Source organism: Puma concolor, chromosome B3, assembly GCF_028749965.1.
Source record: "Puma concolor isolate L17-30 chromosome B3, mPumCon1.1.hap2, whole genome shotgun sequence".
In the NCBI taxonomy this organism is placed as follows: Eukaryota; Metazoa; Chordata; class Mammalia; order Carnivora; family Felidae; genus Puma; species Puma concolor.
Genome location: NC_141672.1, coordinates 67,073,558 through 67,088,976, shown reverse-complemented (window position 1 = coordinate 67,088,976; position 15,419 = coordinate 67,073,558). Strand labels below are relative to the sequence as shown.

The 15,419-nt window shown below is 36.7% G+C and overlaps 1 protein-coding gene across 6 annotated transcripts in view; it reads left to right on the top strand.

The window, feature by feature from the left end:
- Positions 1 to 15,419, top strand: part of ARHGAP5 (Rho GTPase activating protein 5) — an 81,618-nt gene that overhangs the window by 23,387 nt on the left and 42,812 nt on the right. Inside the window, exons 3-4 of one of the 6 annotated variants that reach the window (XR_015252450.1) lie at positions 3,101 to 3,166; positions 7,412 to 7,462. The exons of the other annotated variants lie outside the window; for them this stretch is intronic. The gene's annotated coding sequence lies outside the window, so the exon portion shown is untranslated. Of the gene's footprint in view, positions 1 to 3,100; positions 3,167 to 7,411; positions 7,463 to 15,419 lie in introns of those variants that run through there. 6 annotated transcript variants of the gene reach the window in all.

Below are 15,419 nucleotides of genomic sequence, written 5' to 3'. Positions count from 1 at the left end.
AAAATTGTCATTATTGGCTGATGTGATTGTCTATGTAAAAGCCATAAAGGATCTACAAATAAATTAATGGTAGTAGAGGAGTTAACAGAAATAGTTTGAGTAATATCAGTTACCAAAAGTCAATTGCTTCTCTGTATATTGGGAATAAATAGTAAAAATAATTGGAGAAGATACTAGTTACAGAAGCATGGTAGATTATCCAGTGCCTGGGAGTAATTATAACGTGTGCACACCACTATGTGGAAAGGTATTGAAAAACAGTGGAAAAGATCTAAATAAATGGGGAACTCTAGTGCTTTCCTGTCCATGAATATAGCATATTATTCATTGCTTTCAGACTAATGTCTGGATTCAGTGTTTCATTCAGAGTGTCAGAGTTTTTCAGGTTACTTCACACAGTGTTTTTAAAAAACCCATGTATGGAAGAGTAAAGAGCCTAGAATAGGACACTTCTTTAAAAAAAAGTTTGTTTATTTTTGAGAGATAGCAAGAGAGGGGCGGAAGGAGGGAGGGAGAGAGAGAGAGAGCGAGAAACCCAAGCAGGTTCTGCTTAAACCCATGAATTGCGATATCATTACCTGAGCGGAAATGAAGAGTCAGATGCTTAACTGAGCCACCCAAGTGCTCCTAGAATAGGCCACTTAAGAAGAAAGGCAGAGGTGGAGTGGTGGTGATGGGTGTATGTGCTTATTTTATCAGATAATGTAAAACTTTAGCATGTAAGACTGGTATTGGCACAGAGATAGGCATATTGACCAATAGAATAGAAAAGTACACCTCAAAACATCTAGTCTTCTGTCTTGGAACTGTTATTCCAGTATGGTAGCCAATGGGGCTATTGAAATGTGGCTTATCTGAATTGAGATGTGCTAGTATAGAGGGTGAGGAAAGGCCTCCCTGAGAAGTGTCATTTTAAGTCAGATATGATGGGTTAATAGGACTTAACTAGTGGAATGGTTGGATGGTTGGAAGACTATTTAATGCTGAATGAATAGAGTGTTCATGTTGTGAGAGGGAATGTGGTATGTTCTTTAAAGAGGTCACTGTAAGTGGTCATTAATCTAAGGAAGGTACTGGCATACTTTCCATAGTCAGGTAGTATTTTAGGCTTTGCAGGTAATGTAGCCTCTGTTATAACTGTTCAGATCTGCTGTTGCAGTATAAACACAGGCAGCAGGCTGAATTGCTGACCCTTAGTTCTGTGGGAAAGAGTAGTACAAGGAGAGACTCGCTAGTTGGGACTAGACTTGGACCTTTTTAGCATTGTTAGACATTTCTGTTATTTAGCTTTGAAGTGATACACTAGACAGTGGATGGATTTGAAATCACTTGGTTTCCATGTGGTGAATGGGTTGAGCCATGGAAGACCAACTAGCATATTACAGTAATCTAAATAAATCATGATGAAAACTTTTGAGTAGTTGGAGTGGGAAGGGAGAATGATGGCAGTGGAGGGAATGAGATGGATTTAAGAGTACCTAAAATCTCTAAGATTTGATGGTGTATTGTTTGGGGAGAAAGAGTGAGAATGGTAAATGAGATAGGAAAGATACCTTCTTGGTTTCTCGCTTATGCAGCTTTAACAGTGTTGATGCTGTTTATGATGTAGAACATTAGAGATTTACCAGGTTTAGAGTTGGGGAGTGGAAATTATAACTTTGGTTTTAGAGTTCAAGTGGAGATGTTAATTTGGCAGTTAGATGTTCTCACAGGAGAGGTCTGAGTTGGAGATACATATTTAGGACACACTGAAGTAGAGATGGCAGATGAAATTGACCTTGGGGAGTACAGAGGAGCGCCTACCAGAGCCTTGAGGAACTGCCAGTGTTGAATGACTAGTCTTTTGTTCCATTATGGTGGATTAGTTTCTATATTCATTTTTAAATTAAATACTCTTATGAATTCTGAACCCAAGTTTATACATTTCTTTGTTTTTTTTCCCCCTCTTAAGAGGAGAGGTCATTCTGTTTATCTTCGTTCTTTGATTCCAAGATGGGAGCTGTAGTCTTAAAAACCTTTTTTCAGATTCCTTAATACCTAAAAAGTTACGACTTTTGGGCATTAGTGGCATCTAAGGAAGATCTGTTTCTCTTAAAGTGGACTTATTTGTCATTCCTGCCAATCAAAGAAGGCTTTATGTTTGATCGTCCTTTATTCTCTGCTCCAAAATGAGTTTAGTGTTAGTTATGAAATCAAAACCTTTTAAGACATTTCTTGATTGCAACCATCAGAATTTGTTTATATCATACACATAAACATTTCTCCATAAATGAAATCTCAAAAAACAATACTGTATACATTATTTTGATTTTCTAGTCCATTACAGTGAAATAAAGAGGTGCTGGTTGTGACCTACTGAATTGATTTCGTAACTTACAGGTGTTTGAAAAAGTGCTTTAAGACCGTGAACTGAATGAGAAATTTGAGTTGCATTGGTAAAATTGCCAGTTTTTAATACACTTATTCAATGAAATGAGGTATACCTGTGATCAAGCCAGTTTGGTTTTTCTTCAGTATCTATTTCTGTTACGCTAGCTTGATTCAGATCGGAAATAGTAAATTATTTGTTGAATTTTATGGTGCATTAGAGTGAGTTGGTATTTCAGCTTCTTTTAATACTGTTTTTCTGTCTTGTTTCCAGGTCCTGAGTCCTTTCATCCTCTTAATTATATTAGTGACTACCAATTCCTCTTTTATTCTCAAATGTTGCTTCTAGTCTATATTCTTCTCCATGTATTTTACTGCTTCTTTATTACTAAACCTGATTCTGAGATAATGCCTTAGAAGATTCTGCTGCTTTAGCCCTTGTAATACGGTTTGAGGAAGAATACCAAAATAGGCATGTTACCTTTAAAAAAAACCAAAGAGGTAGATGCCTATGTATGTAATGAGTCACAAAATGTTAATTTAATATTAATAAATAGTGAATTGATACCTGCTATTAATACTTTAGATTCTTTTGAATGTAATGAATCTTAGGTTTAGTTTTTACTTCTAACTTGTAGAATCTGTCTTTATTAAATAAAGTACTTTTAAATATACTGTTAATCGAACAGTGGTGGCCAGAATTTTTTTTTGATTTATAAATTGTTCATTCCAGATATAAGAATGAGATATATATCTGCATTGAACTGTTTTGTCTGTATCAAAATGCATAAGTTACAGGGTAAGTTTGCCTTTCACTTCTAGTGTGTATCCCTTAACTTGTTGACAGTTAATTTGATGGACTATCAGTGTTCACATCTGAGAAAAACTGAAATTCTTTAAAGAATTTTAATTAAGGCTAAATAAAAATTGGATGCTAAAAAGCTTACTGTAGAAAGAACAATACTTTTAGATCAGATACAGATAGAGTAAGCTTAGACTTTGTTTAATGAGCAAGGTCATTTAACAGAGCCTTGAACTGCTTGAAAGTTTCAGGTTTTCTATTTTATACATATTTTGGGAGAGTACCTTAGTTTTCTTGTTGGCAGAGTACCCATTATATTATTATCTTGCAGATATTCCTTAGGGGAGAGAAAGTGTCGGTCACTCTTGTAAAGGTGATATATTCAGAAGAAAGGGAAAGCTGGTTTCCCATACTCTCCTCAATCAGCATCTTTTCTAGACTATGTATCTTGATTTGGGACTGTACTCATTTGTAGCCAGGGAACTCTGGCCGGGAGAATAGAGTTTATGGTACTAAATATAGGCCTGAGCCTTTATCCCTAGAACTTTGGGTGGAGTTGCCTTTCCCCCAAATTGGGTAATTTGTTAAGGGATGAAAACCATAATATCTGTTACAAGGAAGATTTATATCTTGTTTATAATACATTTTTATGGCCTGATACAGTATGTTGACTGTTGTCAGTTGAAGTCAGTATGAGTATGTGGCTTTGTTTTTGTAGTGGTGAAAAAGAACCCTTTATGTGTGTGTGCTTTTTTTTTTTTTTTAAGTAATTACCATTTAGTTTTGACTTAAGGAAACTGTCAATTTATTCAATGAACATCTTATTGAATGCCCACTATGCTTGAGCGCTGTTTGAAGTTAAGGGTACAGGAATGAATTGGTGTGTGGGCTCTGCTGTCAAGGAATTCAGTCTAGTAAAATTTGTTGTTGAAAATTAAACATTTTATACTTACATTGAGATTTAGCAGAACCTATGGTTCTTTAATATTTCCATTCTCATTTGGAAAGCATTTGGTGAGGTGTTCTTTAGTAACCATTTCAATTGCTTTCTTACTGGCTACTGGCTAAATTGGTCTATGCCTGATTATTTACATGAAGTTCCTAAAATTTCTCATAAAGTTGGTGACGTTTCTGGTGCCAGATACATCAATTTATGACATTACATAGGTGTGGATATATTATGTGAGTATTTCTGTTTATGTTTTACAGTTTGCTATTTATTTGTGCTGTCCATTTGACCATGATTTTTAACTTTTCAAATTCATATTGAAAAGTAACTAGATGGGTAAGGTTTTTTGTTTTTTTTTTTTTTTAATGTTTGTTTATTTTTGAGAGACCGCATAAGTGAGGGAGGGGCAGAAAGACAGAGGGAGACACAAAATCTGAAGTAGGCTCCAGGGTCTGAGCTGTCTGTACAGAGCCTAATGCAGGGCTTGAACCCACAAATTGTGTGATCATAACCCGAGCTGAAGTTGGGATGCTTAACTGATTGAGCCATCCAGGGTCAGCCCCTATATGGGTCAGTTTTTAAAGTATATTTATTTTACTCATGTGTTCTAATGAGGCTTAATTTAAATACTTGTATCATTGGTGTGCTTTTTTTTTTTTTTTACTAACTTAGAAGCAAATGGAATGGCACCTGGATTGGTCATTTGGTTAAGTGTCAAACTCTTGATTTTGGTTCAGGTCATGATCTCCCAGTTTGTGAGATTGAGTCCCCAAGCTCCGCGTCAGACTTTGTGCTGTCAGTGTGGATCTTGCTTGTGATTTTGTCTCTCTCTTTCCCTCTGTCCCTCACATAGGCTTACTCTTTCTCTCAAAAAATAAATAAATAAATTTAAGAAAATTAAAACGTAAATTTCTCCAGTGTGGCATTCTTTTCAAACTTTTTTCTTTGCTTTCATAACAGCATATTTTGAATGTTTAGCAAAAACTGGCATAGCACAAATTCTGAAATTTTGTTTTTTAATTTTTTTTAATGTTTATTTTTGAGAGAGAGAGTGCGAGCAAAGGAGGGATAGAGAAAGAGGGGGGACGCAGAATCTGAAACAGGCTCCAGGCTCTGAGCCATCAGCACAGAGCCCAATGCGTGGTTCACACCTGCAAACTGCGAGATCATGACCTGAGCTGAAGTCAGACAGACACTTGTCTGACTGAGCCGCCCAGGCACCCCAGTATTGAAATTACTCTTAATTCTACAGCACACTGATTGTAATTGTTAGAATATGTTAATATATCAAGGAGTCACTTAACTCTGTTAACATAGAAAATTAAAGCTTATAATTTTCTATCCGTGGTCCGTTGTTACTGTTCTAAGACTTACGGGTAATTTTACAGGGCTGTCACTTTTATGTACTCCAAAATTTGGTATACTACAAATTGTCCCACTTTAATCCTAGAAGAGTTATTTCTGTAATAGATATAGTTTTATGATTTCTAACTCTAATGTTTTCTTGTCATCTCAGCTGATGTTGTAAAGGAGTCCTCGAGTAAAAATGACTTAATTTATGAGTGTGAAAAGAAAAACCCCAAAGACTGCTTTTTAAAAATAGTAATTTTTGATGTTTCCAATTTTTAAGGACAAAATATAAGTGTAACAAAAGTGATGTGAGTGTATCTAACTTTATCCATGTGGAAGGTAAACTTCGAACATTTTTTATAAAGTAATTGTTTTGAGCTTCAGGGGAATTGTTCTTAACCTTTGAAAATTTGAGGAAAGGTTTGGGTATTTTCCCTGGAAAAATGCACATGCACAAAATTTTAAGGGTTTCATATATTTTCTAAAGCTGTGGACTCTAGCTTAAGAACCTCTGTTGAGGGGCGCCTGGGTGGCTCAGTCGGTTAAGCGTCCGATTTCAGCTCAGGTCACGATCTCGCGGTCCGCGAGTTTGAGCCCCACGTCGGGCTCTGGGCTGATGGCTCAGAGCCTGGAGCCTGCTTCCGATTCTGTGGTTCCCTCTCTCTCTGCCCCTCCCCCGTTCATGCTGTGTCTCTCTCTGTCTCAAAAATAAATAAACGTTAAAAAAAAAAAATTAAAAAAAAAAAAAAGAACCTCTGTTGATAATGAGGAAGGAAGAAGACACACTGAAAAATTTATCTATTGATGCTCTGATTGACAATCGTGAGAGTAACAAAGTACCTAACAGATTAGTTGTGAAGCAAAAGAAAAATCAGTGGTTTTAAAAGGAAGTGCTGGGGGGCTTCTGGGGGGCTCAGTCAGTAAGTGTCCCAACTCTTGATTTCGGCTCTGTTCATGATCTTGTGGAGCCTGCTTGGGATTCTCTCTCCCTGTCTCTCTGCCTCTTCCCCGCTTGCTCTTGTGCTTTCTCTCTCAAAATAAATAAGAATTTAAAAATAATGGAGTGGTGGATATAATAGAAAACATATTTTTATGTGAATACAGTTAATAATATGTATTTGAGGAAACTGGGAGGAAAGCCATCCTTTTATTTTATTTTATTTTATTTTATTTTATTTTATTTTATTTTATTTTATTTATTTATTTATTTATTTAAAATTTTTTAACGTTTATTTATTTTTGGGACAGAGAGAGACAGAGCATGAACGGGGGAGGGGCAGAGAGAGAGGGAGACACAGAATCAGAAGCAGGCTCCAGGCTCTGAGCCATCAGCCCAGAGCCCGATGTGGGGCTCGAACTCCCGGACCATGAGATCGTGACCTGAGCTGAAGTCGGACGCCCAACCGACTGAGCCACCCAGGCGCCCCAACCATTATTTCTTTTAAATAGCTAGATGTTTTGCTAGGACCCTCCCCAGATGATTCCATGTTTATTTTTTGGTTGCTGAAGTTGTTAATGGCATTAATAAAATAACTACCAGGTAGATAATTTATATTGAAATGCTTTATAGGAAGATGGCATCTTAGAGATGAATCATTGCTAGAAACCAGTTTGTCTGTTAGTATGAACAAGAACCCAGACCACATTTATTTATCCTCAGTTACTGTCTCTTCCTTCTTTTTGCTGAGTGGTAGCTTAAAGGGTGTGAAAGAGCCTTCACAATATCCCTGATTTCCAAAGTGTGTTTATACTCTCAGCTAGCACCTACAGCTTTTATAGACTTTTTGAAAAAGGATTGAAGAAGCCTTCGGGGAGTCCTGGCTTCCATTTAAGGCTTTTCTTCTCTTTTTCTTTTCTTTTTCTTTTTCCCTTTCCCCTTTTCCCTTTCCCTTTTCCTTTTCCATGCCCAATGTGGGGCTTGAACTCATGACCTTGAGATCAAGAGCGGACACTTACCTGACTGAGCTGCCCTAAGGCTTCTTTCTTATACTGACGTTAGTGTGTGATATGATATAATACTTACTCCTCTCACCTAAAGTAATCACTTTGTAGTAGTTTTATCACTTCGTAGTTTTTTTTCTTACTACACTGTAAGCTTTTTGAGGAAAGTTCTGATTATCATTCATCTCTGTGTACCTTACAGTACTATTTCTCAATCTTGAGTTACCTATTGACCTTTTTTAAAGTTAAAATTCTCACACTTCCCAGAAATCTGTCTCTAGCTATCTCCCAAACTTGAGTCCTTCATCCTTGTTTTTATTAGCCTAGCACAATTGTTCTCAACCAGGGTCAGTTTTGCCCTCCAGGGTACATCTGGCAATGTCTGGAAACATTTTTGGCTGTCACAACTCGGGTAAGGAGTTGCTACTGGTAGCTATTGGGTAGAAGCCAGGGATTCTGCTAAACGTCTTAATGTTTGTGGCACTCTCCCACAACAAAGAGTTATACAGCCCAGAATGTCAATAATATGGAAGTTGAGAAATCCTGTGTAGCAGAATCTGGTCTTTAAGGAAATTCCTGTGAGATTCTAGAAGTCAGTCATTCAAGGCATGTTTGTACCTGCTCTTTATGAAAGGCAAGATTTCCTCATAGGTCATAGATTTTACTTCCCTCTCCTTAACATGATTGGATGAGAATGTATTTTCAGGAAGGAGCTACTGTGGACCAAAGCTACATGCAATTGCTGTTTATCCTACTTAACTGATCTTTATTCTGCTATAAAATACATTGCTTACATTTCATTGTCCTAGTCTTTAAAAAATTTTTTTAATGTTTATTTTTGAGAGAGATGGAGGGGCAGAGAGAGGGGAAGACACAGAATCCAAAGCAGGCCCCAGGCTCTGAGCTGTCAGCACAGAGCCCAACACGGGGCTCCAATCCACAAACCGTGAGATCATGACCTGAGCCGAAGTTGGGCCCTGAACTGACTGAGCTACCCACGTGCCCCCATTGTCCCAGTCTTAAATTTGTCATAATTTCTTATTTGGGTTATTGCAGTGATCTTTTCTTTCTTCTTTTCTTTTCTTTCTTTCTTTTTCTTTTTTTCTTCCAAGAGAGCATGAGCAGGGGAGAGGGGCAGAGAGAGCGAGAATCCCAAAAGGCCCCATGTTTAGCACAGAGCCCAATGTGGGGCTTGATCCCATGACCCTGGGATCATGACCTGACCTGAAATCGAGTCGGTTGCTGAACCAAATGAGCCACTAATGATCTTTTTCAAAATAGCAATTTTAATATGAGATAATTACAGGTTGACATGCTCCTATAAAATAATGCCAAAAGATCTCATACACCCTTTGCCCAGTTTCCCACAAATGTAACATCTTGCAAAAATTGTAATACAATATCACAACCAGGGTATTGACATTAATATGATTCACAAATCTTAGTTGTCCCTGAGTTTACTTGTACTGTGTGTGTGTGTGTGTGTGTGTGTGTGTGTGTGTGTGTGTAGTTCTGTGCAGTTATTCACATGGGGTAGGTTTGTATATTGACTACTGCAAGGTGCAAAACAGTCTATCACCAACAGATCTGGTGTCTTTTTATAGCTATGCCCTCCCCTCTCCTCAATCCCATCCATAACCCCTGGCAACCACTAATTTGTTTTACACTTTCTCATTTCTTAATTTTGCCAGTTCCAGAATATTATATATAAATAGGATCATACCATATGCAACTTTATGGGATTGACCTTTTTTTTTTTTTTTTACCATGATTCCCTTGAGATTCAGTCAAGTTGTTGCCATAAATCTATAGTTTGTCCTTTTTTTTTTCCTTTTTTTAAAATTTTCCTGAGTAATATTTCCATGGTGTGGATATACCACAGTTACTTAACCTGTTGATGGATATATGTTCTTTCTAGTTTTGGGCTATTATGAACAAAGTAGCTGTAAACTGTAAAATTTTATACAAATGTTGTACAAATTTTTATATAAATACAAGTTTTCATTTCTCTGGGATAATGCCCAAGAGTTTACACTGGGTCATTTGGTATTTTCATATTTAGTGTTAGGAGAAACTGCCAGCCTATTTGCCAGAGTGGGTGTACCATTTTAGATTCCCACTAGCAGTGTGTGATGGATCCAGTTTTTCCACAGCTTCGTTAGCATAGGTGGTACAGTAACTTACGTTTCTATGTCTCCTGTTTCCCATTGCTTCACACTGTTGTTTTATGTTGCTTTCTGAGGAATAATACTGAAATAGAAATGCCTAATCTGTTTCTCTGCAAAATATGTTTTGTGGCCTCTGTGTAAAGTTCATATTTCTTAGGGACATACCTGAACCCCTTTGCAGTGTGGTCCTTACCTTCCTTTCTATCCACATTATTTGTGCCGGCACATTCCAGGTGTACTGAAATAGGTGTTAAATAGATGCAAAACAGTAGCTGTCTTAGAGTTATTGTGACAGTTAAGATTATACATGTAATATTACCAAGTACATAGTGTATAGCAGTAAATAATTGGCAGTTTCTAGTGATTTCTGAGTTCTTATGCTGACATATGGTAGGCACCCAAATGTTCAGATGAGAAAGTAAGTGACCTACAGACCAGATTCTTTTCTACATTCCTGAAATATCCCTGAACTTCATCTCTTTTTAAGTTCTGCCTTTTGAAGTCTGAATTTAAGCCTTGCATCCAATTATTTTGACACTTAGTCACATACTATTTTTTATGTGCTGTTTATTAAATGATAGGCAGTTAGATTTGTTTTCTTTATAATAACATTTCTTGAGAGCATTAACCTTACTTGCAGCAATTTTTGTGTTTTGCACAATACCTAGCATGATGCTCTGCACATGGTGCTCACTTCTTATACACTATTGAAAGTACATCACCTTACATCCAAATGAAATTCCTATAGAGTTGGCTGTTTAATTCTTCTTGTAATTTTATGATGTGTAATAATTATTCTGTGCAAATCCTGATTTTATAGCTTAGGTACATGCATATAGTGACTTTTATAAATAGATCTGCGGAATTAGGTATAATGAAACTTCGCATAAACTAGTAAGTACACCAACAAACAGTACTTTGTGTATTTATTAACAAATCTTATATGGTAAAAGCTTTCTCTGGTTCCTGTTTGTAATTCTGTGTGCTTCTGTCAGTGTTTACTGAGCATCTATTTATCATGTACTATCACTGTATTTTGTCAGTACAGGTACCAAAAAAGGGAAAAATGGACAGTTTCTCCATAGTATTTTGGAAGTAATACCAACAGGGCTTCTTGTGCAATTGCTATGGAGAGTAAGGGAAAAGGGAAAAATCAAGATTGACTCCAAGATTTATGGTCTAAACCAGTGGATAGATTTACTGAGATAGTGAAGACTAGGGTGAAAGGTTTCAGACCAAAGGGAATCAAGATGTCTGTTTTGTGCTTTTTATGTTTTATGTTAAAATATCTAGGTCGAGATCCCAGTGAAATTATAAAGGTTACATGTATGAATCTGGTACTTAGAAGAAAAGTTGTCATTGTCAGGATGTAAGGAGATTTACAGCTAGGGATTAGATGAATTCACCTATGGGTACAGTATAGTCAGAGAAGAAAGGGGAACTCAGAACTGAGTTTGAGTAAACCAGGAAGAGTTGTTGGCAGGTGAAACTGAAAAAGGAATCCTTTGAGCCAACAGTAGTGAAATGGGAGCTAAGAGAGTAAGTGTTTAAAGAAGTAGTCAGGAAAGAATGTTACTTAGAGCTCAACAAGGATGAAGAGAATTGTTTCTTTTTAATTTGGTAGTGTGGAAGTATCTAATCTTAACAAGAAATTACATAGAATGGAAGAGAAAACAGAATGGAAGAGAAAACCGGATGGAAGAATGGGATGTGAAAAATAGTAGATGTAGATGGCATCTCCAAGAAGTTTTGCTGTAAAAGGGAGTAAGACAACTGAAACTAATACATAACACTGTGTGTTAATTAACTGAAATTAACATAACTTAAAAAGCCAAGAAAAAGAAAAGGAGCAAAATTGGGGTAATAGCTAGAAGTTAATGTGGAATCAAAAGGGTTTTCATGTTTGTTTTCAAAGATGACAGGTGGTAGGGGGTACCTGGGTGACTCAGTCAGTTAAGCCTTGACTCGTGATTTGTGCTCAGGTCATGAACTCACCTTTCATGGGTCCTGAGTTAGGCTCCGCCCTGAAGGTGCGGAGCCTATTTGAGGTTCTCTCTCTCCCTCTATCTCTGTCCCTTCCAGGTTCAGTCGCTTGCACTCTCTCTCTCTCAAAAATAAATATTAAATATATAATTAAAAAAATAAAAATGACAGGTATTAGAGAGTATTTATATGTTCAGAAGAATGACCTGGGGAGGGACAAATGTTATAGAAGAGAAGGGGTAGAGAATTAGTGGTAACTCTTTGTATAGTTCAAAGAATTTAGCCTTGAAGACAACTCCAATGTTAACATTGCTCCTTTAAAAAAAAAAAAGTCATTTTCCTGTCCTTTTATTTTCAACTCTTAGGAGATCCTTTGTTTCAGTGGCATGTGTGTAATTGGGTTTAATTTTGTACCAAGTCTGAGAGTCTTTTATAGTTAATCTTACTCCATTTATATTTATTTTTGTAAGTTTCAGTTTGCTTTTTTTCTTGTTTCCTATTTTTATTCTACATTAGTAGGGAAAAAAGGGTAAGAAAGAAAAATGAAGGAACTGTTAGTGTGCCACTTATTTTTGTCATTAAATATATATTGAACCTCTATTTTACTTATCTTTTTTACCTTTCCTAATAGTCTATCATAATATTTTGTCATGCATTAGCACAATTACATGATCTCTTATCTTTTCCCCTTATCTTTTAGAGTATGTTGAGGCTTTTGGTTCTGGCCTATTATCTAGTTATTTTTACATTTTGTAGCTTTAGCCACAGAATTGTAGGTAATGTTTTGTTATATAGCCACACCACTGTAACTTAGAATTAGTTCTGTGTGTTTAACTATATACAATGTTCATTCTTTTTTCCATAACACAAATTCTTCACATATAAGTTCTTTATTATCAGTGCTATTCATCATGTGTTTTAAGATTTTTCAGGAGTTTGCTATAATTTAAATACTAATTATTACATATTTGAGAACTTTAAAAAAGGTTATTGTTGGTTGTTACGCACATCTGATTTGGCATACTAGCTAAGTAAAGAATTCTTGACAATCTTTTTCCTCTTAACATTCCTATAGGTGAATCTTCTGACTTCTAGTTTTCCTGAGAATTTTAAAGCTAGCCTGATGTTTTCCCTGTACTGTTGGTTCTTGATTTCTTCTGTCTGGATGTTAAGATTCTTTGAAGCTTACTGAGTTGAATATGATATATCTGTAACTTGATGGTTCATTCCTATTTTTTTATCGTTGTTATTACATGATGAGAGCATTTAATTTAATCTACATTGGTGTTCATTATTTCAGAAGAGATCTCAAATCCCTTTGTACTTTCTTTTTTACAGGCACTATACTAGATCTTTGGAGTATGTTGATGAACAGAGCAGATAAAAACCCCTGCCCTTGTTTGGAGCTGAAATTATAGCAGGGGGGCACCAAAAGATATAATAATAATGTAATAAAATACATGAGTAAAGTATGTAGTGTTGTGGGTAGAAACATCAGTATAAGGGATTGGGAATACTGGGCAGGAGCTAGAAGACAGGCATTAAAATTACAGTTTTTAATACAGTGTAGGTAGAGGTAGGCCTCATTGAGATGGTAAAGGGAACAGCCAGTATAAGAGTCCTAGGTCAGGAGCATGCCTGATTTATTAAAACAAGTTAGCCATGTGGATGGAGGAAGGGAGTAAGTGATGAAAAAAGTAGAGGGAAATGAAGTCAGAATATAAGAGACCAAGTTCAAGGCATGCAGATTTGTATATGGCTTTATAGGCTGCTGTTTGTGTAGCCACTATCATTCTGGCTGCTTTGTTGAGAATGGTCTGAGAGGATGGTGATAGGACCAGGGGGAATGGATTGAAGCAGTTGATACAATAATCTAGATGTGCGAAGTGATAGCTTTAAGAAATAGTTAGATTCTATATCTAATACATGTGCTTGACAGTTGGAAGTAGAGTATGAGAGAAAAAGAGGGATCAAGGCTAAGACCAAGATTTTTATAGCCTGAGCTACTGAAAGGTTGGAATTGTCAGTATCTGAGGGATAAGGCTGCGTTTGGGGAACATTTTAAAGAAATCAGAAGTTTAGTTTTGTACATTTTTTTAATGTTTATTTTTGAGAGAGTGAGCATGCGCACATGGGAGGGGGCAGAGGGAACAGGGTACAGAGGATCCAAAGCAGGCTCCATGCTGACAGCAGAACTCCAAATTGGAGCTCAAACTCACAAACCGTGAGATGGTCACCTGAGCCTAAGTCAGATGTTTAACTGACTGAGCCACCCTGGTGCTTCTAGATTTGCACATATGAAGAACGATATGTCTCTTAGAAATTCAACTGAAGATGTCCAGTAGAATGTTTTAGATGAGTCCAGAGTTCAGGAGAAAGAGCTGAGCTGGAAGTTTTTGGGTTATCAGCAATTGGATGACAGTATGAAGAGGGCTGGGACAGATGTTGAGAAAAAAAAGATGGTCAGGGACTGAGGCCTGGGATATTCACAGCATTACAAGGCTGGCTGAAAGGGACCAGCAGAGGAGACAAATAAGGGGAGAGTGAGTGAGGTCATACAGGTGGTGTTCTGAAAGTCCAGTGAAGAGAGTGACTGCTGAAAGGTCAAAGAAGGTGAGAGTTGGGAACTAACTGTTGCAAAACAAAACCTTGATAAGAACAGGTTTATGGAGTAATGAGGGTGATAGACTAATTTGAGTACATAAAAGAGGAAATGAAAGAGGAATTGGAGACCTCTAGTCTATATGACTTCTGCAGAGTTTGTCTGTAAGAGAAAATGGCATTATGGGGCAAATAGGAGAAGATGATTGAGACTTTTTAATGTGAAAGTAGAAGGGGTGCCTCGGTAGCTCCTTCATTTGGGCATCAACTTAGCTCAGGTCATTATGTCATAGTTCGTGGGTTCAAGCCTTGCGTGGGGCTCTGTGCTGACAGCTCAGAGCCTGGAGCCTATTTTGAATTCTGTGACTTTCTCTCTGTCTCCCCTGCCCTCTCTCTTTCTCTCAAAAATAAATAAACATTAAAAAATAAAATACAATGGAAGCAAGAGTAGTTTTTGGAGTGTGTCATAGGAGTGATACAGTAGATGAGGGATCTCTGATGATGTTTTTCACTTTATTCTGATCTTTTCAATTGAATCTTCACTAAAGAGGTTTTCATTTCTTTAATGGGTTTTTTCTTCAGTTTCTTTACATTTTGCTTCCTCTTGTCTCATTTTCTTGATGTGTTTTTTTGTTTGTTTGTTTTCCTCCCAAGAATCCCATCTTAACAGAGTAGAGAAGACCAGATATTCTTGTTTCCTGGATTCATTCTTTGAAAGCCAAGTTAACTGCTTTTTGCTATTTTTTTTTCTTTGGTTGGTTGTTTACAAATGAAGCAGTTGAGGCATTATGTTTTTTAAGTGTTATTAATTACAGTAGTTATTTGACAGTGTTGCTTATTAGATGCCCTTCTTTGTTGTGTTGCTGATCTTCGTGAAGCGGGAGCACAGCTCCTGGAAGAAGCTATTTATATACCATTTCCTGGTCCTGTTTTCTTACACTAATGATAGTTTTTAATATCTGCTGGACATTTAATTGATAACATTGTTTACATTATTTGTGAATGGGATATTTATTTTATTGCGGACATTTCATTTGTAGCAGACATGACATGAGATTTGCCTGAGTGGCCAGAAAAAAAAGATGGTGGGCATTTGCATTTAAGCAGAAATGAGGATATGTGTGACTGTAGTATGAATTAAAAATTGGGTTATCGTAAATTAGATGTTTTCCTGCTGGTGTAATTATTTAATTGGGGCTGCCATTTCTGACAATGCTTCTTTAATAGCTGTGGAAATAAATTAGCAAATAACCATACT